Here is a 24,687-nt window from a genome sequence, read left to right on the forward strand (position 1 = left end):
GGTGGCCTTGGACACAGAGCTGGGTCTGCCCTGTGCTGGCATGTTCGCCAGAGGGCTCAGCCCTGCCGTGGCCGGGATGGCAGACTGGTTGCTGTGACGAAGCTCGAGTTCGAATTCCAGCTCGACTGCCCGCTGGCTGTGCCCTGTGCATTTATCCACTGAGGGGGGGTGCTCCCCTAGCCTGGGTGGGGAGCGGTACAAGAAGAGGGCTGAGCAGGGCTCCACACTTAACCCGCTCCACTGGCATGCCCCAGGCTGGCATTGTGCCTCTCTCACTACTGCCAGTCCCTTTGATCTCTACTTCTGGAGAGCAGAATATGCATTGGAGGTGATAAGAAGGTCGAAAGGAACCGCCAAGGTCTGCTCTGGCTGTGGAGCCCCCAGCCCTCGGGGGCTTTGTGGCCCGGGGATTTGTGGGTGAACCCCGGCTCTCAGTGCCCACATGGTGCTGCCTCTGGGCCCAGCACCTGCAGGGGTGGGACCCCTGCAGCCAGAGCCTCGCTGCTTTCCCTGCCTTCCCTGGAGCCCCTGAATCCCGGGGAGGGGCCGCTCCCCTGCCGGGCACCCTCACCTGTCTCTCTGGGAAGCCTGGCCCTCTGTTGAGTTCTCCCACGCGTGGCCGGTCCGAGAGCTGGCCCTTCTCTCAGCCGGCTCTCCCCGCCTCCCCTGGCTACCCTGAACGTGTGCTTCTCTTAGCTGTGGCTTGGCTCGGCACACATGGACTCGGTTTCATACCCCCGGCTGAGCACTCCGGGGCCGCTCTGTACCGTCAGCTCCCTGCGAACTGTTTCGATTGCTTTGACCAGCGGTTCCGAGTGTGGTCCCTGGACCAGCAGCATTTGCATTTGCATTGCCTTGAAACTTGGTACAAATGCTCATTCTGGGTTCCTGCCCAGACCTGCTAGTTCAGCCACGTGGGGCTGGGGCCCAGCCTCCCTGCTGTAGTGAGCCCTGCAGGTGGGGAGGGTGCCCCTCCCCTGGGAGAATGGCAGCTCGCAGGCAGAAGGGGGGCCGGGTGTGGGCTGCGGCTCTGCAGGGTGCCCACCTCCCTTCCTGGACTCCCGGGGAACGCGTGCCTTTGGCCTTGAGAGGCCTTGCTGTGTCCCCCTCTTAGGGTGGGGCTTGAGCCGGTCTCCCCCCGGGTGCTGGGAACCCTCGATGGAAGGTTGGATGTGGGCAGCCCAAGTCAGGCCTGGGGTTCTGGCACCCCGTGTCCCGCCACCCTGTGCATGGGTGCCTGGTGCAGTGGACCGCCTCTGCACAGAGCTGGCCAGGTGGAGGCTTCCACCTCCACGTCCCAGGGCTGAAAGCACAGACTCCTCTTCTGCTCTCCTGGCACAGCGGGGGCTGGGGAACGCCTAGCACTGTGAGCCCACAATAGTGGGGTGCCATGGACTCACCCTCAGACAACCCCAGCGTTCCCCCGTGCCGCCTTGGGAATCTCTGGGCTGGAGAGGGTCGGGGCCAGGGTACCCGAGCATCTGTGGTTATTTTCCCATTGCCCCTGTTCACGGGGTCGCTCACCTGTGTTGGACACTGTCCCAAACACATTCGCCTGTGTGGTAACCTCTACGCACCCCAATATGGAAATAAACTCAGGGCTCAGAAAGTCACGTTCCTTGCACCTTGGTCTTGGCTTCCTGTGCTCACGGTCCGGAGTTTCACAAGCAAGCGCCATCCGTTGGTGTAGCTTCCAGTTTTTTGGTGTGCCTCATTAATAAATCAAAGATCATTTGCTTAGGAGCAAAGCAGAACAGAGCAAAGCGCCTGCTGTTCTGTCAGGGGCACTTGAAGCGATGGTTCCTTGGTGCCTGTTGCTTTCGGGCCCTCGGTTGGGTATTTTTGGGTCCTCCGTGCCTTGGGCAGTCTCAGAACGTCACTGTGCAGTGGATGTTATGGTTAAGAGCCGTTCAGTAACTTTCCCAAGGTTATGTTGCTCGTAAAGGAGAGCGGGGTTTCTGATTTCAAGTTGAGTCCTTTGCCCCCACCCCAACCCCTCCCGATTTCAGCACTTCCTGAGCCCAGTCTGCACAGGGTCTCTTTTGTTTCCCGGCAGAATTTCCCACTCTCTCCCCAAATGTTATCTGGTCGTGGTGACTCAGTCGTCCTTGAACTCTATCAGTCATGAGCCATTCCGGGTTTGGAGCAGGTGGCCTGTTGGGGGTTGTGGCTTACTTTTCATGAGGCTCTGTTTGATATTTAGCTCTGGAGGCTGGAGGCCCCCCGTGGGGGAAGGGGAGAGGCGCTCAGTGTCCTTTGCTCAGACCCGGCTGGCATCCTGCTCTGTCCGGTTTCTCCTCCTCTATGGTGGCGAAAGGCTGGCAGCAGCACGGCTGACCTCTCCTCTGCAGAGAAAGCCCGAGGGCCTTGAACCCTTCTCAGAGGTTCCAGAATAGCTTCATCCAAGCACATTCTAACACTTGGAGCAGCTCGGCCCTCCTAAGTGCAGTGGTCCTGGGGTAGCAGTGGCCTGATGGTTTTGAAACACTGAACTTGGAGACGACATGCCAGTGGCTGCTGTGACAGCAGGACTTGACAGTACCCTGAGAGTGAGTAGAACCTTCTTCTGTTTACTACAGTGACTCACGTAACAGTGGGATTTAGTGTTAGATGAATACAATGGACTGAGACATGGTGGCAGTGAGTTTGGTGGAAAAGTCCAGGAGCCAGACTAGCCCTTTGTAAATGTTAACTTAGCTGATTAGGCACACAAACGCACTCTGAGTTTCCTGGAAGCCAGGGTTAGAATGTAAGTGCACCTTATCTGGAAGCAGAGAAACAGGGATGGTCGGGAAAGTCTGTCCTGAAGGCCTTGAGCAGGATGTTGTCTGAGTACTGGGGCTGCTGTGTCAGTGGAAACAGAACTGACAGGAGACACCTGTGAATAGTCTGAGATTTCATAAAATTGCCTTACCTGGCAGTGGGGGTGCACAAGTCTGAATTCCATAGGGCAGGCTGCAGGCTGGGAACTCCAGTGAAGGTCCCTTGAGGAGCTGGCTGGCTGCAGTAGAGATGGGAACTCTCCCTTCTGGCTGCTGAAATCGCTTCTTCTTTTAAGGCTTTCAGCTGTTAGGATGAGACTTCTCTCCTTGCTAAAGGCAGTACCCTCAGTTGATCGAAGATGTAGTTAGCCGTAGGTGCAGTCAACTTACGATGCTTTAAGTCCATGAAATGTCCTCACAGTAACAATTAGACCAGCACTTGCTTGACCAAACAGCTGGACACCCAAACGTGGCCAAGCTGACACATGAACGAAACCGTCACAGCAAATGCTGCAGTCTGCTCAGAGGCTGAGCGGGGTGATGATTTTAGAAGTCCAGGACAAGACATTGTAGGACGGCCTCCTCGGTACTTATGGCTTTATGTTCGCAGAGTCCTTGATGCTGCTTTTCGATATAGGAAGAGATACTTGGTGGCTCTCCAGTCTGCTTAAATTGCCCTTGCACTATTCATCTAAGGGACTTGGTCCTCTGGACCCAAAGAGACTGCTTCCTTGTTTTTCTAGATCACCGCAGGTGCAAGGTAGTGGAGAGAAGTTTAAGACGGAGCCACCTCATAGGCTTTGGCTGCTACGATATATCCATGAAGTCGGGTTTTTTGTTAGAGGGAAAAATCTCTTTCTGGGGCTCTGCCTCATGTGGATGCCATTAACCCTTCCTACCCTGGCCCTAGGGTGGATGTTGGGCCAAAGCAATGGCATGTGTGAACTGGACCGAGCAGTTGGAGCTCTACTTCCGAGGCTAAGTGGGCAGGGCGGCTGGACTCAGGTCCCACCCTTGGAAGCCCATGTGCTTCCTCCAAGAGGCGGGGAGGAGAATGCCATGGTGACCCAGCGAGGGAGGCTGCAGCCAGGGGGTGGGAATGGGAAGGGGAGAGGAGAGGAGAGTGAGGTGGGGGCTGGAGGACCGGGAGGTGGGGGCAGAGGATGGCAGTGGAAAGAAAAACACAGGGGAGGGTGGCTTGTGGGTACGGGGACGTGGTGTTCGGCAGGTTGTGTGTGAGATTCTGGGGACTGTTGGTACACACGTCTGTCTGGTTGGAACTTAGGCCAGGCTGCAGAGGAGGGCCAGGGGAGGGGACCTCCACGTTGGGAGAGTCTTCTGGCTGTTGCAGGTATGGGGTGCACAGAGAGAAAAGGTCAGAGGCCTGCCCTTGGAGATATTCCATTATTAGCTCTCATTTATGGGTCCCCTAGTATATGACAGACATAATACATTGATTCCAGTGCTTTTGTTCTCGATTTCAGTTAGTTCTGCTCTAATCTTTGCTATTGCCTTCCTTCTGCTTGCTTTGGGAAGAGTTTATTGTTCTTTGTCTAGCTCCTCCAGGTGTGTGCTTGGTCTTTTGATTTTAAGCTCTCCTTTTTTAACATAGGCACTTGGGGCTATAAATTTCTCTCTCAGCTTTGCTTTAGCTGCATCCCACAAGTTTCGATATGCTTTGTTCTCATTTCTATTCGTTTTGAGGTACTGATTGATTTTGCAATTTCCTCCTCAACCCACTAAATGTTTACAAGTGTGTTGTTTAACTTTCATATTTTGTGTCACTACATTGATGCCAAAGAATGCCTTATTTGGGGAACTAGGGGAAGAGACGCCGATGGAAAAGAGCCAGTGGTCAGAAACAGGGGAGACATGTGAGGACCTCTAGTTTGAGCCTGTGATTTGCAGGCTCTTTTCTGGGTGTTCAGAGGCAGAGTTCCCTTCAGCTTCCACACGATTGCTAAGGGAGCTGACGGGCCCGGTGCCCCGAGGCGTCCTGCAGTGCTCTCCCAGGGGCAGGTGGCCAAGGCCATGTCTGCACAGCCTGTCACTCCTAGTCATTCCCGGGCAACCTCCAGTGACCCTCCTGGACCGAGAAGGCCACATGCCGCCCGTGTGGCCAGCCCTGCAAGAGGGCCCTCTGCCCCGCCTGAGATCCCCTGCTCCCCGGCTGCTCTGCAGAGACCTGCGCCCTGACTTCTGGGCTGCAGGACCTCACGTGTTTGAGTGCCCGCCCAGCACGGCTGGCTGCCCAGGATGCAGGTGCCAGGGCCTCCGCCAGCTGCCGCCGCTCCCACGCTGGTGGCCTTTGCCTGGGCCATTGTGGTTTCTTGCACCGGAGAGGAGGTTCTCTAATAATAGCCCGTGACATTTGAGTCAGCTGTTTATTGAAATTGTATTGGCTGTCCTTCTCTTTGTTTAATTCAAGTGAAGACAATGGGTTGTTTCTGTCAAAGGTGACATCAGGCATCAGGTTACATGGATGAGACTGGAGTTTTCCAGCCAGGTCCTTTTATGTTCCTTATGCCCTTGTATTGTGCGTGTGTATGAGATCGTGTGTGTCAGGACTTTGTCCCATATGGTTTGCTTAAAAGCCCAAATCAAATAGAGGAAATGATCGTGAGCCAGGAGATTAACACAAGAAAAGACTGAATGTTTAGGACAAATGTGCAAGTGCAAATGAAGCAAGTGCAAATGCTTCAGTTCTTGTCATCATCCCACCAGTGGCTCATCCCAGATTCCCTCGGTGCTACTGAATTCGTTTGGAAAGAATGCCCACTGCGTGGGAGGACCGGACGTTTGTGATGGATGAGAAGAGATTGGCCTGAATGATATTCCTTTGGTTTTGTTGCAAAACGCTATGCAGCAGCAACAAATTTTAGACAGATTCTGAAGAAAACATCCTTGCTTTCCGTGGCTAACATAATGGGGTCGGGCGTTCTGAAGAAGGAGCGGAACATGTCACAATCCAGGACAGAAGCACTGGGATAGCTGCCGCTCCAGGGCGCCGCCAGCCCTTCCCCGGTCCCCAGTGGTGGCTTCGTGGTGTGGATTCCTTGCCCTTGTTGGCAGTAAGTCCAGGCGTTGGGTTGGATGCTGGTTATTTCGCCCTTGTGGGCCAGCAGGGACTTGTGAATATCCTTGCTTCTTCATCTCTCCGATCTTCAGGAATGAGAGAGAGAGGGAGAGCTCAAGAATATCATTGGATCAAATCCAAATATCCAGTTTAGTTGAGAGAGCCAAACTGAGGATCAATGGTTTTGGCAAAAGCCTGGTGAAACCCAGAAATAGAATACAAACCGATGCTGCGTTCCCCCAATTTCACCTTGGAAATGAGTTTCCTAAGCTTTGTGGGTCCTGCCGAGCATCGGGGTATCACCGTTTAACGCTGACAGAGAGAATGCAAAATGGAAAAAGCTCGCGGGGGGGAGGGAAGCAAGACGGAGAAGACTTAGATTCAGGGGGCCGGGGAACGCCTGAGGCCTCCAACTGGAAAGGGCTGGTGAGCCGTCTGCGTCCCAGGGCTCTTCTCACGCCGGTGGCCCAGCCCGCGTCCTGGGCAGGGGTCCCGCAGTCCTTCCCAGCCTGGCCGCTGGGGAGGGGTGGGGCTGGGGCTGCCTGGTTCTCCGTCTCGCGGCGCAGAGCCAATGCCGGCTTCTCTTAGGAGGAGACGGGAGCTTCGGGGACGGGCTGCGGAGAGCCCTTAGAGCCCCTTCGGAGACCGAGGCTGTGAATGAGCACCAAGGTGAATGGAAGCTGGTGGGCAGGGCTTAACCCTGAGCTGGAGTCAGATTTGCTTTTCCGTAACCACGCACTGCCCCGTGCCCACGCGTGCTTGCTCCTCGGGGCGAGCACACTGGGTTTTGAGGAGGAGCGGGCACGCCATGGGCTCCTCAGATAAGGAAAGGCCCAGGGGAAAGGGGCCTGCGTCCACGTCAGTCAGGCAGCCGGCGCCTCTCTCCTTCACTGCAGAGTGGGGCTCACTGCCTCGGCCTCTTTGCTTGTTTGTTCACCACGTATTTCTGGAATGCCTCGTTAACCCACAAAGCAAAGAGGACACTGGCTCACAGCCTGTTTGGGGCACGATGAAGGCCCAAGACCTACCCCCAGATGGAGGAACCTCAAAGTGAGCGGGCGAAGAGGAGCCGGGGGTCTAAGGCGCTCCCGGGAGCGGGAGGGAATGGTTCTGTTCCCTGTGTCAGCCGCCACTCACTGCCCGGGTATAGCAGCTTGGCAGGACGTGCCAAGGAACCAACGAGGAGAAGAGGTGAAGAGAGGCTACGGGCTGACGTGTAGCCTGGGGAGGGTGAGAAAGTCTCCATCGTTCTGGGATTTTCCAGTGAAAGGAATTCAAAGCCTTCATTGCCGAGGAACCCTGGCATGGCCTGACCTGCGCCTGGCATTCACTCAGTGTGAGGCCAAGGCTGCGTCTGGACATCACTGTCATTCCTCCCAGAGAGTGGCTCCGGGGAAGTAGGGCCCGGGGCTGCCGCGCCTCCGGGGCCACAGACCTGGGATCTGGGGCCCCGACTCTGCCCAGCAGCCTCGTTTCGGCTGCTTGTCGGAGCTTTTCACAGAACTGCGCTGATGCCGTCCGGACGCTGCTGTCGTGAATTTCCCGTGAAATCTGTGATACGTCCTCTTCCCCACTTTCTCTTTTTAACCACAGGCTAAGCCTTACTTCAAAGCTGTCTTTGATTTCACCATTTTCTCCCACACCTAAAATAACATCAAGGTAAGGACTGCCCGGGTTCTGGGAGACGCCTTGTGGGTCCTGTCAAGAGCCTGGCTCCCTCGCATTTTTTTTTTTTTTTTCAGGAGGTATCGGAGATCGAACTCGGGACCTCGTATGTGGGAGGCAGGCCCCCAGCCACTGAGCTGTATTTGCTTCCAGTGACGTTGGTTTCTTCGTTTGTTTGTTTTCCTTTTTAGGAGGTATGGGGGATTGAACCTGGGACCTTGTCCGTGGGAGGCAGGTGCTTAGCCACTGAACTGTACCCACTCTCCATCATCCCTCACACACACTTTTGTCCACAGCTGAGAACCCTGCCTTCAGGCCGACTTTACCAACCTAGTGGGAAAGGAGGAAGCTCCTAAATGAAGTCAAAATGCGCACACAGAGCAGTGCCGAGCCTTATTCACACACCCCCGGCTCCCCGGGTAGCTGGTGTTGGGAAGTGACGAGTGCAGATGCCACTCCTATAACCGTTGTTACCACGTTTGTGAAAAATTAACAGCGGGGCACACATCAACCCGGGTGTCCGTTTACAGCCGACCTGGCTGGCACAAAAGCCCTGGCTAATGATTAAAAGCTCCAGCCGCCGCCGGGAGGCCTCCCAACTGTGGGCTGGAGGCAAACGGTCACGCCAGCCCCCCTTCCCCTGGCTGGCCGGTCCCCAGCGTGGCCTCTGGTGGCCTGTCGCAGTCCCTGCCTGCCCTCCTGGTTCCCTGCTGGGTTTGGGCTGCAGGCTCCTCCGGATGAGAGGAGGGCCACGTAGGGGGCTGTCCTCACTTTGGGTTCACCCACCTTGCTGTGCTGGGGCGATGGGGCACCCTCCAGCTCAAATAGTAACAGCCGCCAACCAGTGAGCAAAGAGCTGGCGTTCGCATGAGTGAATGCCCACCAGCTTTGACCACTGGAGCAGTGATGATGCAGTGACCATCTAGTGCAGTGATGATGCTTTTATTTTTTGGTACACATTCCATACCAATCCCACATTTTAACCGTGGAGGGATCTTTGAAGGAAACTGCTGTGTGTGATCATTGGTGGAAAGAGCAGTAATGACTGAAGGGGAGAATAAAAGGCTTGTTATTATTTTTGAATGTCCTGAGTCAGTGAGAAATTAGTTGATCTTAACAGCGGCATTAGAAATCCCAAGTCACAGTGGCCACTGGAGGTGCTGCAGGCGGGGAGAGGGAAAAAGAGGTGTAATGTGGGGGCATTTTTGGGACTTGGAATTGCCCTGAATGACATTGCAATGACAGATACAGGCCATTATATATCCTGCCATGATGTACAGAATTGAGTGGGAGAGTCTAACTACAATGTGAACTGTAATCCACACTTAGAGACAGTGCTCCACATGTGTTCATCAGTTGCAGTGAACGCGCCTCACCAATGAGGGATGTTATTCATGTGGGGAAGGGTGAGAGGTGTGGGGAGTGCGGCATATGGGAATCCCTTATATTTTTTGTGTGTGACATTTTGTGTAATCTGAGTATCTTTAAAAAAAATGAAAAATAGATATGGAAAAAAATCCTGAGTCAGGGTGAAAGACTCATGACTTCCTTAATGAGGCATTATATTGGTACATTTAAATTATCTGTTTTACCTGCAAGAGGGCTACCCGTTTGAAAAAGCAAAACTGGGTTCAATCCCCTGTACCTCCTAAAAACAAAACACAGACTGCTTCCCTCCGCCACGATCAGGGTGGGGTGGGTGGGGGAGCCAGCACTGGCTTGTTCGGGAGCCGGGGTTCTGGACCTAGTTACCCCTAAGCTGGATGCGGCCTTATTCTCGGAACGTCTCTTTCCTTACCGCTAATGTGTGAGCTGGTCATGTGACGTGGCGGCCGGCTCACTCAAATAGGCTTAGCTTCCTTAAGCTTTACAGGTGTTCAGAAGACCAGCTGCGCTTCTGGGGCCTCTTTCTTCAGGTCGCTCAGAGCGCGGTAGAGCGTTAGGGGGGGCGACCCCATTTGTTTGGGGGGGTGTCCCCAATTGCTCTGTCATTTGGGTGTAATCCAGCATTTCCATTCTGAAATACTCTCACAGCTACTCTTCACAATTATCTTGTTTTCTAGTGCATTGATAACAGGTTTACTTAAAACCATTTCTTTCCCTAAAGTAATTTTGTCATTACCAGAAACCAGGTATTGTATGTGGAGGCTCCATTGTGCAGAAGGTATAGGAGTCCTGTTGAATTACTTGGGCGTTCTCTGTTTTAGGTAAATCCTTCCTCCCCTCGTTAACCATTTATTTTCCTAGCAATGAGCACTCCCTGCACCCCCCGTGGCTCTGGAGTTTGAGGACACACTGCAGCCTTTCTGGAACAAGCTGGATCCGGAGATCCGCTTGGGTAGTGAAGCACCAGGGACTTCCCAGTGGCAGGTGTGGCTCTGAATCCAGGTTGAAACAATTAGTCATCTGGAAGTTTGAACTGAGACATCATTTTCTGATCTATGCAGCAGACGTTCTTTAAAAACAACTCGTTTTCGTTACCTTTAGAGGGTGCATGGAAACCAACTCATTCTGAAAATTGGCCGATAAAGGGAAGGAAGCCAGCATCTAATCTCTGTTTTCTGAAACACACTGTACCTCAGGGTTTCTAGAAAGATAAAAGAGGGAAAGTGTTCTTAAAACAGGAATTCGAGCAAATAATTGTTGAATACCATGATGGAATTAGCTTTCTTTAAAGAGGGATTCCAGTGAATAAATGTTGAAAAAAGTGGTGGACTGTCACCCTTGGTCAAACCCCTGATTGGGAAATGAGTCGCTAGTGCTAGGCAGTGACCTCCGGTGGCCTTTGTGGTCGCCAAAGGAAAGTCAGCCGCAGATCACGTGCCTGCTGCCTCAGAACACGCCGCCCCCTGCCGCGACCCTGCCACCATTCGAACCCAAACCTGGCCCGGCCTCACGCCCTCCACCCTTTCCAGGAAGTGCAGGGCCAGAGCAGTCAGCGGAATTCAGGACATGGGAAATTCTGCCGGACAGAAATAACCCCAGCTTTTCCCAACAGATAAGTTGCAAAAGTGGGAGGAAGCAGAAGAGGAGGAAGAGCCTATATTTAAAGACACGGAAGAGATGTGTCAAATAAACACTGTAAGCTTTATTTAGATCCTGATTCAGATGAGCAGGCTGAAAAGAAATGGGCTGATGCAGGGAAATTTGAACGCTGACTAGATATTTGATGATATTAAGGAAATGTCAAAAATTTTGGGTGTGGGGAGCGGATGTGGCTCAAGCGGTTGAACACCTGCTTCCCACATGTGAGGTCCCGGGTTTGATCCCCAGTGCCTCCTAAAATCAAAAACCAACATCAATAAAACAGCAAGCAAGCAAATACAAAAACACACTCAGAGGAGCTGATGTGGCTCAGTGGTTGAGAGCCGCTTTCCCACGTGTGAGGTCCCAGGGCCCTGGTATCTTAAAAAAAAATTAAGTGTGATGCTGGTATTTAGTTGTATTAAATAAAAAGTCCTTGTCTTTTGGAGATACATATTGCAGTATTTATGATGGGCTGATCTAATATGTCTGGGATTAGCTTTCTTTCCTTTCAGCAGTTTTATTAAGATGTATTCCCATACCATGCAGTCCATCCTGAGAGCGCCATCACTAGCTTTTATTACAATCACAGAGTTGTGCCTCATCACACAGTCAATTTTAGAATACTTTCGTTTCTCCAAAAAGGAAAACTCCCTCCCCCTTACGGAGGATCTTCTCACGCCCCTTCCCCAGCCTCAGCCCACAGATTGCTTTGGTCCGTTTTGTCCGTACACTCCTCTTTTCCTGCACCTTGTGACGGTGACCCACGCTGGTTCTAGTTCACACCTTAGGTTTGTGCGATCGACAACGCTCATCGTCCACACCGGGGTTCGTTGCCTGCGGCCCCACGTTTCATCCTCCAGCTTTCCTTCTCGTGACAGCCCCTAAACATTCCCTCTCAGCCACCCTCGCGCCCAGGTTGGGCGCTGTTGATTACTCTCGCCGCAGTGTGTCACCACCCCTGCTCTCCATTCCAGGCATACACAGTCAACCTTGTCACAGCGTCTGCACCAGGCAAACACCAGCTTAATTAGCCTTCGAAACAGTTGAGCGAGGGGAGGAGGGGGTGGTGTGATGGACTCCGTCTGGGCGGGGGCTGGGCAAAGCGTCCCCCTCGTCTTGGCGGGATCCTGCGCGGAGCACAGAGGATGTATCTACAGTTGGGGCCCGCGCGGCTTTATCCTTATTTAAGATCCACGCCAGCCCTTGCACGCTCACGGGCGTCTTCCCTCTTGCACAGTTACCTTCCATTACCTCCTGCCTCAAGGCGTGTGCGTGAGTCTCTGGTGGCATTTGCCCATTGACATCTGGATAGACAGCCCTGCGGTGCTACAATGTGTCTGGGTGGTGAAGTATTTCATTGAAAACCTGGGGAAGTGAGGCCCGGTTGACACATTGTTTCGTAAAAGGGCAGACTTGCCTCCTGATGCCTTCTAGGGAGTCTCTGGGAACTAGTCTTGTTTCCTACCCTCCAGCTGCATTCTATCTTCCTTGGGGCCTCCTGCACCTCCCTGAGCAATTAATCTTCATTGAGTTGCTCCTGAGAAGAAACAAGGTCAAGGTGTGGACCTGTAGTGCGTGCAAACTTCAGCTCAGTGTAGGTCCTTTGGATCTGGAACTGTGTGTGTGGTAGTGAGCTCCCCGCCATTGGTGCCATTCCGACAGAGGCCAGCGTCGCGGCAGGGGCGGTTCTCGAGTTTGGCAGAGTGAGTGGACGTGAGCACAAGGTCTGCTTCCATAAAGCGAGCGTGCCGTGCGGTCACAAGGCCTTCCGTCCACATCACACGCTCACACGTGCTTTTGGTCAATGGTTCTCAAAGTGGGGTCCTGGACTGGTGGCATCGGCACCAACCTGGGAATACCCCAGATCTGCTGAGCGGGCCCCACAGTCTGTCTCCTCCCGAGTCCTCTCGGCGACTCGGAGGCCAGCTACACGTCGGAAGCCCTGTTCAGAAGGAGTCGTCTCCGGGGAGAGTGAGGGAGACCTGGCGCGGGGACTCCTGCCCACCCCGCAGAGCCGGGGCAACTTGGGTGTCGGGGCGCCCATGTGGGAGCCTCTTCTGCGATGCCTTTCTCTGCTCCCTCTGGAAGGACAGACACTGGTGTGTGTTCGGAGTAGCTCCTTCAGAATCTCGGTCTAGAAAGTACGGCAGAAAATAAGAGTACAGGCAGAAAATAAGAACCTCAAGAGGAGGGGCCAGTCTAGGGGACAGTGGGCACGGCATTAAGTTGTCACCCACAGCTTCCTTCTTAGGAGGAGGGATTGCCCTGAGGCTTTGCTTCCCCCGGGAGCAGAAGGTGTATTTGGTATTAAAACTGGAATTCTGCCCATTACGAGGCATGACTGCTGGGCTCTGCTTCTGCTTCTGTGAGGATGATGAGAGTGGAGTGGCAGGTTTATTATGTGGAGAGGTAGGAATTTGAACACTCTCCAGGTATCGCTAAGGGAGAGACTGATCTGTACATTTCTATAGATGGCTGTCACTGGTTAGGTATTGATCGCGTCAGGCTGCCCCTTTGCCGGGATTTTGCCTAGGAATGGCCTTTTCCCCCACCTTGGCTGTCACAGAGAATGGACCGCAGCCGACCTCCGGCCGCCTCCCTCGATGGCGGGGATGAGGTCCACGTCGCTGTACCACTGCCCTCCGTGGTTCCGTGGCAGCAATTCTCATACAAACCCGAGGCGGGAGATGGGGTGGGGGGTGGCCAGCAGGGGCTTCCTGGCGGGGAGGCTGGTCTCAGGGTTTTGGGATCCTAGGGAGCTGGGGAGTGGGGTGGCCTGCCAGGGGTGGGTCGAGGCTTGACTCCTGGCTCCCAGCTCAGCCACCTGCTGCCCACGCGGCTTTGGGCACGTGGCCTGGCCTGGCCAAGCCTGGTGCTTGGTGCCCTTGCTCGCCAGCTGGGGCGTGACGGTGAGTCTCGGTTCAGAAGGCTGCTGTGGGAGGGTCGAGAGAGCTGATACAAGGAAAACTCGGAGCATGCGGGTCCCGAACGCAGACGATATTGCACATGTGTTGCCCTTGCCATTATAATTATTCACAGGATTAAGCCAGTAATGAGGAGATAATGGCACACACTTACCACTTACTTGCTTTCCCTTTCATCCGTTCTCTGTTATTTAAAATCAGAATTGGGAGGTGGTTTTTGAATTAAAATAGCAGTTGATGTGTGGACTCCTAAAGAAAAAAAAAGTGACTTTAGCATTTAATTTTATCGGGAAACAGATGAGAACAGGGTTGTCCCTGCTCTGTAAAATGGTTCAGAACCCGCCTGAGCCTGGCTGTCTCCTGCAGGTGCGTCTCTAAAGTCGCCAGAACGCTTGATTGGCAGATGCCGCCCCGTTCCACGAGGGGAAACGCAGGGCCGGCTCGCGCTGGCCTCTGATGGCAGTGCAGGCCCCGTCAGCACAGAGCCCGGCTTTGCGTGTCTCTGTTAAAGACCGCCGGTGCACCGTGTAGTTGAGTCGGTGACATCTTGCTCGCGGCCGACAGCAGCACAACTCGTGTCCGTCGCAGCCTTCTTGCGCTCAGGAACACTGGGTGGCACCTGGGAACTACATTTGGGGCCATGGGAAGCTGTGAAAATAACCCCCCATGGAAAGAACCCAGGGTGAAAACGGTGGCACTGGTCGGGCCCCGGCAGGACCCCGTGTGCGAGCTGGAGTGAGCGGCCTCAAGCGTGGCCACGTGCAGGCTCAGCCGGAAGCTGAGCCCGGGCTGCCTTGCTGAAGCGTCCAGACCCTGCAGCGGTGACGGTCACATGTGGACCACGCAGAGAGCAGAGCAGTGAGAAGCCAGTGCTTGTGTCCCCAGCCGTGGCCACGCATGGTGATGTCCAGGGAAGACCCTGCTTGGTGCCTCAGTCTCCCAGCCCTGCCAGGGTTCGGTGACAGGTGGGTCCCTTCCCATGTTGCCCTTCACTGTGCCTTGCCGCTGGGGGGCCGGGAGGGGCAGCGTCTGGGCGGAGGGTCAGGGTGTCCCTGAGCTCAGACCCTTAGCCAACAGTGGGGTGCAGTGCGGTGGCGCCCGTGCGAGCGGCTGGACCTGCTCACATCTTTCCCTGGCTTCTTCTTAGGCAGATAAATAAATAACTTTTGCTGTGGAATAATTGGTTAAAGTTAGAGACTAGGTGCCTAGCACGTGTCAAACTTTTACAGATGAACACCCGAGACTCTCCCTCTCGAGGTAAGAGCTGTAGCTGGTCATCAGATCGCAGCACTCTCCACGCTGGTCCGAGCCACTGCGCGAGAGGCGAAGGCCGGTGAACCTGACGGAGCAGCTGAGCTCGTCTGCCACCGGCTGCCCCGACGGCCGCCTTCGTTGCAGGGACCTGCTCGCCCAGTGGCGGGAGGGCGTCCTGGCGTCCAGGGGGCGGGGTGGCCTCTCAGGCCCTCGGCGTCGCCGAGACTGCGTGGTGTCCAGGTGGTCATGCCGCTTGTTTGGCCTCGGGGAAGTTGGGAGCCCACTCTGCATGTCATTGTCGTAACTAACCAAAGTTGTATTGCCCGTGCCTTTCAGCCTCTGGTCTGGCTACGGTTCCGTTGATGGGGTTCTCCCGTGTCTTGCTTTGATTTTTAAGTTTTGTTAATTATGTTGACTTATCGTTTGATGTGTCACCTCAGATTGTTCTTGGAAGGAGGTGGTGCAGCAATGAACAGAGGAAGAAATGAAGGGGAGTGGAAGAGTGTAGAGAAAGGAAGGAAGGAAAGAGGGACGGAAGGAAGCAAGTAAAGAAGGAAGAAGGAAAGAAGGAAGGAAGGAAAGGGGAAAAAGAAAAGTAGGTAGGTAGCAAGCGAAGTAGGAATGAAGGACTGAGAAAAAGAGGGAATGAAAGAGAGGAGGAGGAAAAAGAGAGGGGAGGGGGGAGGGGGAGGACAGGAGCCCAGCATTTCTTCGGCCCTCCTGGACCTCCTGGGGGCCTCTCCGCCCTGGGGGAGACCTTGGAGGAGGGGCAGCGTGGGCCCATCTCAGGGCAGGTGGTCTTGCTAGCTTCCCAAAAGGAGGCAGCGGGCTGAGCCGCCCCGGGGCGGGCAGGTCCTGGCCAGACCGCTCCTGGGAGCTGATCTGGCTGAGCTGAGCCTTGGCAGAGGTTGGCAGCGCTGGCCTTGGGCAGACAGTGTCCTTGCAGGGTGCCCTGCGGCCGGCAGTGCTCACCTGCCTCGCGCGCCCAGTGGCCTGAGCAGCAGTGCCGCCCTCACCCTCCGCGGGGACTGGGGCTGAAGGAGGGGTGCGCCGGCCTGGAGTCGGGCAAGGAGCCGTGCAGTAAGGAGGGGCCTCGGGCCAGCCCTGCCGAGCCCCCCACCGGCCTGCCGTGAGTTCCCGAGTGCGTGTGCGGGGCGTGGGGCCAGGCTGCTGCACGCGGGGTCTGTCTCTGAGCCTCTGCTCTGTTTGCTTCTGTCCCCAGGAGCCGGGAAGAGGCCCCAGGGCCCCTCCGTGTGCCCCAGCACTGTGTTTTGTGGACTCCTGGTCTAGCTTTGCTTGGCATCAGCTAGCCGTGCTCCTCGAGTCTGTCTGCTCGGCTGGCCCCTGCTGGCAGAGGGTTTTGGGCGAGCGTAGCCCAGTGGACGCGTCCCAGATGCTATGGCCAAATTCCCTGCGACGCGGTCGCCTGCCTCCTCGCTTGGTTTGCCTCACCCCCCTTGGCTGGGTGAGCCCCCTCTGCTTCCCTGTGGGTCTAAACCCACTTGCGGGGCAGAATTCTCAAGGATTTGGTTAAAAATCAGCCCAGGCTAATCACAGTCTGAGCAGACCGTTTCACTCGTGATCGTTGGGTGTGACTGCACAGTGGTGCTGGCTGAGGCTCCCACCCTGTCTGGCGGTACCCGGTGGCTGGTGCTCATGTTTTAAGAGTTTTCTGGAAAAACTCTGCTCGGGCAGTCCCAACAATTTTCTTCTGATGTTCTCACACAGTCACCGTTGGGAAAATGGCTTCGACACTCTGAGTATTCTCTATTTCACAGAAATTTTGCTGGATTTAGTGCACACATGCCGGGCACACAGAGCTCTTGCATAAATAGCTAATATTTGTTTAGCACTTACTAAGCGCCGGGCGCTGTGGTCAGCTCTTTACAAGTGTTTCCTTATTTAGCCCTCGCAAGTGTTGTGGTCGGCTGCTTTTTGGGTGAGGAAACTGAGTCAGAGAGCTGGGGTAAATTCCCGAGGCCAGGCAGCTGGTGAAGTAGCAGCCTTGGGGGCCCCACAGCTTGCTCCCTGAAGCCCCCTCTGCTTGCTGGACAGCGGTGAACGTGTGGGCAAACAGGTGGATGTCTTGACGGAGACTGCTGCCTTCGGAAAAGGTTTTAGCCTGATTTTCTCTCCCTTTGCCTCGGGAAAACCAAAACCAAGTGTGGGGAAGGGTTCAGCCAGATCTGCTTAATGCCCAGCAGCTGTGACCTCTCTGCAGCCCCCAGATCTGCCCACAGCCCTGCTTCCTGGGAGATCCAGTGCTGGGTGTAGTCTTGTCCCGTTGACTCACTTTTATGGGGCCCTTCGCAGGAGAGCGCCGGTGTCAGGGTTTGGCGGCTCTCCTGGGAACCCAGGGGCGGCCGTGTTCCCGCTGGTTTCCAGGCCTTCGCCACGGCTCCAGGCTGGACGTCCACAAAGAGGTCCTCCCTGTGACAGTGGAAGGGGTGGGTGTGACAGTGGGAGGGCGGGCGTGACGGGGAGGGTGGGCGTGCAGCCCTGGTGCCGTTTAATCCGGGGTCCTGGGCCTTCGCTCCCCCAGCCAGCCTCTCCCGGGCGAGCTGGGGCCAGAGCTGCGCCTGCCCCTCCTCCTGTCCTGGGAGTGGGTGGAGGTGACGCCCTCCCCTGTAGTGTGGGTCACCACCTCTGCCTGGCTTCCTGACCTTCGCCGGGCACTGCCCATGAACCCTTTCCTCCCAGGGTCGTTCTTCAAGGTTATAGAATGTTGGCAAGAACATACGGTGGGTAGCCTTGCCAGTACCTGGCTGGTTACTGGAAAGCGGGCCCAACTTAGCTGCTGAGAAAAACCTGCATTTCATCACTAGGCTCAGCCTTACCTCCAGGACCCCTGAGTTTCCAGCAGTTAATGCACAGCCACGTTGCTGTTCAGGTGACAGTTTCTTCCTAATTAAGATTCCCAGCTTCATTTATTCCACGTGTTGTGACTTTGCTAAGGAATCGTTACTGCTTTTCATCGTACTCTCCTTGAGATCAGTCTGCTACAGTAGTAGTAACTGGGGTGCATTTGTTTTTGTTATCCTAAGATATCTGGTTTGATGTCTACTACTACAATGTAAAAGTAGTGTCCTCAGGCCTCGTCACATGGTCCGGTAATTCCTTAGACATTTAGGAGTCGTTGGTTTGTTTTCCTTCATTACTTCCCTTCACTTTTTCCCCCTTTCATTCTACAGGCCACTGCCCACGTGCTCGATGCGTCTGGGAGCAGGACAGGGAGCTTGGTCTTTGTGTTGTTTCCGTGGGGGCAGGGAGGGACGCGGAGCGACTCCAGCAGGCATTGATTTCAGCGCAGTGGTCGTGGGCGCAGCAGCGAAGGCCACGGTAGAAAGAGAGCACCCACAGGGCCGTGGACTCAGGTGGGAGATCAGGGAATGTCAGCTGGCAGGTGGTGTTGAGTGAGGAGCCCAAGGCTTTGCGGAGTCAACCTGGTGAGGCTCGGGGGTGTGGGCAGCGAACGTTCCAGGCCCTAGACTGTATGTGCAAAGGCCCTGGGGCCGGACTGGGGGCCCCGAAAGGAGGGCTGTAAGGCAGAACCGGAGAGGGAGCAGGGCACTAGGTGAGGCAGCCAGTGGGCAGCCTGGCTTGGCCAAGGCTGTGGGGCCAGGCCCAGCGCGTATCCCTCACCCAGAGCCCCTGGACGTGGTGGTCTGCCACTTGTGTATTAGCCCCAGGTTCCCTTCCTCCTGTAGGCTTCATTTATTTATTTAAGGATTTATTTTTTATTTCTCCCATTCCTCCTTTCCCCTCCCCCAGTTGTCTGCTCTCTATCCATTTGCTGTGTGTTCATCTGTGACCGCTTTCTCTCCTCATCAGAGGCATGGGAATCTGTGTTTCTTTTTGCATCATCTTGCTGCATCAGCTCTCCGTGTGTGCAGCACCATTCTTGGGCAGGCTGCATTTTCTTTCGCTCTGGGTGGCTCTCCTTACAGGGTGCACTCCTTGCGCGTGGGGCTCCCCTACACGGGGGATACCCCTGTGGCAGGGCACTCCTTGTGCGCATCAGCACTGTGCATGGGCCAGCTCCACACGGGTCAAGGAGGCCCGGGGTTTGAACCACGGACCTTCCGTGTGGTAGGCGGATGCCCTAACCACTGGGCCAAGTCCACTTACCCTGTAGACTTTATTTAGATCCTACCTATAGTCGATAGCAAGAACCAAGTGTGTATTGCTTAACCCGAAGGGTGTTTTCAAATATAAATTGCTGTAGGAAACTTTTTAAATACCTACCTTTTGCAATAAATGTTTGCTCATTTTCTTCATTATTGCTTTAGTATGATTTCTAAGAATTGGATCATTGAATCAAGAGGTAAATGTATTTTAAAGTCTTTCAATAATCATTTCTAGTTTTACTACCAAAGGTTTTGAATCATTTAGTTCTGCAATGTATGAGGGACTATTTCTCTGTTACCTCAGCAAAAATGATTCATTAAAAATTTTTTTTTTTTTTTACCAAATATATAGGAAACATCTCAGTAATTTTAAATTGGAATTCATTCAGTTACTAACTGGGTTGAACTATTTCCACATGGTAACTAGCTTTTATTTTTTATTCCTCTGTTCCCATGCCAGTGTGGTCAGCCTTTAAAACTTGCATTTCAAAGTGCTACTTAAAGGTTAATTAGGTGTTGATTAAGATATCTTGCAGGTGACAAAAAAGAATCTGGTGTGTTACTAACCCGCTGTACACCTGCTGCAGGTGCAGTGCGGGTGTCATCGCTCGCGCCTCCCCGTGGCGGGGCCTTTTCTCTCCTGATGCCATGGGGTGACCTGCTGGTTGGCTGCTCTCCCTCAGGCACTTCCTTTCTCTCTTGCCTTGTGCTCTGACGGCTGAGCGAGTTTACCAGGGCTTGTGTTGTCCCAGGCGCTCGTCATGGGTCAGCTTGTGCCAGGCACTGTTCCACCTGCTCAACGGGTCTCTGGGCTCTCACCCATGACCATGATGAGGACGGCTGCTGTAGTTAGTAACCCCTAGCTCAGAGAGGGCCTGTGACCTGCTGTAGGTCACACAGCTCCTGAGTCAAGGGGCCACATTCCAACCCGTCCGCGTTCCGGACCCGTGGGCACTGAAGGCCAGGGGCTCTGATGTGGCGTTCGTGCGAGCCTCCCTGCCCGCCATGCCTGGCGAGTCTGAGTGCATGTCCCCCTGGGAGCCCCTCCCGACGCACAGTGTGGCTTTGTCCTCCTGGCAGGGAGCCCTGGCCATCTGTCCATCAGGAGCTGGTTGTGGTGGCCCCTACGTGCCTTGGATCTCTGATGAGGACAAACCACGGCAAGGCCCGGAAGCTTCTGATACTGAGGGTGGGCTTAGCTGAGAGGCTGCCCCTCGGCCGCGTGTTGGGCCTTCCCTGCGGGCACAGCCTCCAGGCCTGGACCAGGCACCCAGAAGGTGAGGGCCTGCTGCGGTGCCAGACCTGCCCCTGCCCTGCTCGGCCCCCCGGGCATGGCCTGGGCCTTTGCTGTGGTTTTCCCCACCTCGGGGGTCACAGAGGTGGCGGCGGTTGCCTGTGGCACGTGGACCCTGAGCTGACTCTAGGTTCTCCTTGGGTTGACTTTGCACAGTGTCACTTTTCATGGACACTGTAGGATCAAAGAAGCTTGCTGAAAATTCAGAGGGTCCGTCGAGACAGCCTTCGATTTGAGAAGAGCACCCTGGTCTCAGGGCGGGAGGGGCATCTTTTCTGTGCAGTGGAGCTACCAGGGAACCTGCGCCATGCCCTGCACCTTGCAGGGAGATCTTCAGGGACTTGCCTCGTGTGATACAGTCACTGTACCTTCTCCTTTAAAACCACTGAGGTTCCACTAGAGGTCCACTAAGTAAGCCCTGGTGTCCTGTTAAAGGGTCTGGCTTCGAGGCAGAGTGGATGTTTTGTGAGCAAAGATTCTGGAGCTAGTATGGCATGGTTCACACTCCTGCTCTAGAAGCCTGGTTCAGCATGGTTCACATTTGTGCTCTAGAAGCCTGGTTCAGCATGATTCACACTCGTGCTCTAGAAGCCTGTTTTGTCATGGTTCACACTCCTGCTCTAGAAGCCTGGCTTGGCACTGTTCACACTCCCCCTGTAGAAGCCTAGTTCAGCACGATTCACACTTGTTCTCTAGAAGCCTGGTTCAGCATGGTTCACATTCCCGCTCTAGAAGCCAGGTTTGGCACAGTTCACCCTTGTGCTCTAGAATCCTGATTCGGCACAGTTCACACTCGCACTCTAGAAGCCTGGTTTGGCACGGTTCACACTCGCGCTCTAGAAGCCTGGTTCGGCACGGTTCACACTCGCTCTCTAGAAGCCTGGTTTGGCACAGTTCACACTTGTGCTCTAGAAGCCTGGTTTGGCACGGCTCACTCTCCCACTCTAGAAGCCTGGTTCAGCACGGTTCACACTCGCACTCTAAAAGCCTGGCTTTGGGCAGGTTACTGCACCGCTGCAGTTCCTGGGAGAGTCAGGGAAGGAAGAGGCTGTGAAAGCCCCTGGGGGAGAGTGAGAGCTGGAGGTCAGTCCTTGGCGTGCCTAACCCATTGCTCGGCCCAGGGTGTCACCACCCAGCAGGCCCATCGATTATAACAGGGATAATAGCATTTAACCAGCTGACCCCTGTCAGGAAGCAGAACCCGAAACCCTGGGGAGCGGATTGCCTGGGCAAGCAAGCCTGGGAGGAATTCAGTGGCCGCTGCCACAGGCTTGAAGGGCTGACTCCAAAGTACCTTCTGGGCAGCCCCCAGGACAGACCTGGGCTGTGGCCAGAGGTGGGTGGGTTGCTGCCCGGAAGCAGGCACTCTCAGGGCGTCCTGCTGTGGCCAAGCAGAGGTTCCTGTCTGCAAAGCCAGTGTGGTTTCATGCCCTCGGGACTGCAAGCAGGTGACCGTCTGTCTCCCACCGAAGGTTCTCCGCCTCGGCCTGCCCTGGGCCGGTTGGCAGGCTCCTTACCCAGCTCTCCGCACCCTGACCATCTAGCCTGGAGCCCACTCCCCTGCTTCTTGGATTTGCTACGCACCAGGCAGCGGTTCCCCTAGGAGCAGGGGATGGACGGATCGACCTTGATGCGGTCACGGCAGTGAACCTCAGAGCCCATGCGAAGCTGGTTGACATCAGTGATAAATAGGAGTTGCCTTGTCATCAGCGCCAGGCAGGCACCTGCCGCTTTCGTTTTCACCCCGTGGAGGAGCCTTGCCGGGAGGACAGCATATGTCCACCTGGCAGATGGGCTGGCGAGGCCCTTCAGTGCTCTGGCCTTTGGCCCAAGATTCTACAGCTGGCAGTGGGGGGTTCAGTGACACCTGGCTCTGTGGTGTTCACTTCTGCTAGCACAGAAGGAGGTTCAGGACCCTTGGGTTTGTCAGAACCACCTAGGGGAGGACACAAAGCCCTGCCGGGGTTCGGCTCTCCTTGGTTAGCTGCTGGTCCCAGAACCCCAACCCCAGGGCAGCGGGAACCTCTCGGGAGCTCCGTCCAACGAGCCAGAATCCACCACTGCCTGGTGGGCTCCCGGAAGCCCCCTCACACTGAAAGGGCCTTCCTGCCGAGCTGTGCTGCAGAGCGACGGCGACCCCCTTCCTTCCGTGCCCCACAGCCCCCTCTCCCGTGTGTGTGAGCAGCTTGGGGATATTTCCAGCGAGCACGCGGGCGTTCGTGTCCAGGAGGTGGAGAGACGGGTGTTTTGAATGCAGACCTCCCTGTTCTGAGCGTTTTCTCTGGCACGCTTCCCGCTGCAGATCTCCAGCAGCCCTTTTGCTCTGAGGAGTCCCCTTGCCGGGCCCTGGGCTCCGCGCCCTCCTCGGCTGCTCGTTCACGGGTGGGCATGGCTGTCTCCAGCTCCACTGCTGAGCCAGCTGTGCCATCCTCCCAGGCTCTGCCGGAACGCAGGGCCCCGGCGCCCACGGCCGACAGCGCTTTCCCCATGGGTAGGCTGCTGTCGCTGAATGCTCTAGAGCGGCCTCGCTGGTCTTAGGTAGCAAGGGCCCCGGAGCCCCTCCTGCAGGTGTTGCTGAGGCACCCCCGTGCCCCGCATAGATCTGCATCCCTGTGGGGAGGGAGGGACTCCTCACCTGTGCTGGAAAGGCAGGAAGATGTGGGGGCCAGGCTTTGCCCTCAAGGTTCAAGGGGCAGAGCCCAAATTTGAACTCAGACCGTCTGATGCTGGAGCCCATGGCCTTTTATTTTTAATAGTTTATAGGTTAATAAATGATATGAAAAGCCAAATCATGTCCATTGTTTCAGCACCTTATTTTTTTTAATTCTAGGCTACACATACTTAAAAAAATTGAAGAACAAAATTGGTTCCGTGGCTTTTTTCAGAACAGACAGTACCCCATCTTTCTGGTAGCATGCTCTCAAACGATTCTCTCGGTGTCATCTGGCCCCTAAGATGCCAAGTGGCTGTGCCCCCTGTCTCACGTTTACCCTTATAATTTCCAAGTGGTGGTTATCATATCGTTTCACTTCCGGGGAAGAGGAAAGGTGATCCACTCCGTTACCTCACCCAGCCGCCCCCGGGGACGTGAGCCAGCACTGCTGCCGTGAAGATGCGCGGGCACCAGCGTCTGGGGTGGTGACGGTCTCTCCATGGACAGCGCCATCTGCGGGACAGGACCACGCTCTCTGCGTGCTCCTTCCAAGACGTTGCCCGTCTCTTCCTGCTCAGAAGGTGCAGAAGATCGCAAGGATGCTGGGCGCACAGCAACGCAGACCCCAAGGAAAGTCCACGCTGCTGACTTCTGGGCTCCTTGCCCGCCTGCCCACCCCGCCTCCACCTGGAGCCCGTGCACGTTGACATAGCCTGGACCCGTGGCCCAAGGAAAGTTCTCTCGGCCTCGAGGCCTCGCCCCCCCACATCCAGCCCCTGACCAGCGTCCCCTTCCATGCAGCGTTAGGCCGGGCGGAGTGGGGGGCGGCACACAAGCTCAGCTGGCCCCGAGCTTTTCATCGTCCCCTACTGAGAGTAGACTCGCGTTGGCTCATATCCCCTAGCTTCAGAATTGTCATTGCTGCATCTCCTTCAAACCATTAGAAAGAAACGATTGACAATGAATGAAAAATAAATGATGATTGGTAATTCCAAAGATTAAATTTAGAGCAGGCGAACCCCTCTGGGCAGGCCGTGGGGATCTTTATCTGATGGGATACTACTGCATCTGACTTTTTACTATGGACTGCTGGATTCCAAGGCCAGGAACGTCCCTGGAAGTACCAGGGCTGCAGCTGTCATTTTATCAGGAAAGAAGCTGATAACCAGGGAGGCCTGGGAACATCACCAAGGTCAAGGAACCCAGAGCCCTGTAAGAAGAAATGACTTGAGAAAGCATCCACCCGGGAAGCTAGGCAGCCTCTTGTCCCAATCAGCAGGCCTGGCCTTAGCCACACTTTGAACTTGGCCTCGTCCCTTTTCCCTTCAGGCATTGAAGGCTGGGTTGAGCAGAAGCACGTGCCAGAGGGGGTTTCGCAGGGCAGGGACTGGGCCATGCCGGCCTGAGGGGGGGGGGCATTGTTGGGGATGGCCCTGGAAAACCCTCTCTTGGAGCTCAGCTGGTTGAGGAGTTGAATTTTCTTACATTTGCCACCAGCTTCCCGAGAACATACAGCTGGGGAGTCTTCCCAGAACTGTGGACAGGCAGCCCTGCCTTAGAAAATCACCAAGGGAAGGTGAGCTTGCAACACAGATCTGCTGGCCTGCGTCTCCACTGGAGAGCCTCGAGTGAATTGCTTAAACTTCCCCTCAAGATTAGGCCTCTGGGTTGCTGGCCAGCCAGGGCTCTTCTCACTTTAATAAAGTCTTACTGAGTTTCTCCATTGCACTGAAACCAGGAACTGCATTGTGGTGTTTCAGGAGGTGGCTTGGGTTTGTGAACCCCAGGCTTAGGTACATTCTGTCCTTTTCAATAAAGACTCATTCAGAACTGCCTCTCCCTGCGTCACTTTCTTGGCAAGTGTGGTGTTTGGGAAAGCAATGGAGCCCCTCGGCTTCAGCGGGG

At 55.1% G+C, this 24,687-nt stretch overlaps 1 protein-coding gene across 5 annotated transcripts in view; it reads left to right on the plus strand.

Annotated features, from left to right (window-relative positions):
* TNS3 (tensin 3) overlaps positions 1 to 24,687 on the plus strand; it is a 358,050-nt gene that overhangs the window by 155,697 nt on the left and 177,666 nt on the right. The window lies entirely within an intron of this gene.

The sequence above is a fragment of the Dasypus novemcinctus genome, chromosome 5 (genome assembly GCF_030445035.2).
Source record: "Dasypus novemcinctus isolate mDasNov1 chromosome 5, mDasNov1.1.hap2, whole genome shotgun sequence".
Lineage (NCBI taxonomy): Eukaryota > Metazoa > Chordata > Mammalia > Cingulata > Dasypodidae > Dasypus > Dasypus novemcinctus.